Source organism: Mustela nigripes, chromosome X, assembly GCF_022355385.1.
Source record: "Mustela nigripes isolate SB6536 chromosome X, MUSNIG.SB6536, whole genome shotgun sequence".
Classification (NCBI taxonomy): domain Eukaryota; kingdom Metazoa; phylum Chordata; class Mammalia; order Carnivora; family Mustelidae; genus Mustela; species Mustela nigripes.
Window position 1 is genome coordinate 71,460,619 of NC_081575.1, and position 892 is coordinate 71,461,510.

An 892-nucleotide genomic window follows, 5' to 3' on the forward strand; every position below is an offset into this window, starting at 1 on the left:
GCTTTCCTAGAGGGGCTCATAGTGGCAAGGACATCGGATTTGGAGACAGAAAGCCAAAGTCCTTACTCTTGCTTCTTAACTATGTGATTTTGCATTAGTATATAACCTTCTCTCAACCTTAGTTTTCTCATCTGTGAAGTTGTTGTGTAAGACTGCACTGATTAAATGAGATAGCGAATGTAATGTATTTGGCAGTGTGTCTAGCATATGCTTAGCACTCAACAAATTCTAGTCCCTGCTGCCCTCCTTCATTTACTAAAGTCTAAGATAGAAAGACAAGTGAGAAGGTTTGAAGTTTGTATCCTCCCGAACATAACCATAAATGTTGATACAAAGAATGGAAATCTGGAGGCTGGCAGAGCCCCACAGAGGATTGTTCCCATAGCTATTCCAGTGAGTGGGAGTGGAGGCAAGGAAGTAGAAGGGAGGGAGAAAGGAACAGTGGAAGGATTTGAGCCAACTGTTAGGAGACCTAAATGATTCAGAGAGAGACAGCTCTTACTTGATTAACATAAAGGACACTTTCTATGTCAGTGTAGGAAATAGTAAAGATGGAGAGTTGGTAATAGGTGACCTCTCAGCGGCATTGGACATTTTTGTAGCTGTCATCTTCTCTCTACCTCCACTTCAGAATAATCTACCTTTGATCATTTTTCCATTACTCTGTTGTCCATCTTATCTTCAAACTGGCAGGGGTCACCAGATCCTTGTACTTTTTGTCTAATGGAAGAACCAGCTGGACCATGACCCAGACCACCCAGCAGCAAAGGGTAAGTTGTGCTATAATCTTGAGATTTACTGTGTCTGCCCTCTCATGGCCAGCAGGAAAGAGTCAGAGGTACATTAAATTCCCTTAACACTTATTGAGAAACCTCAACGATAACATTGTGAA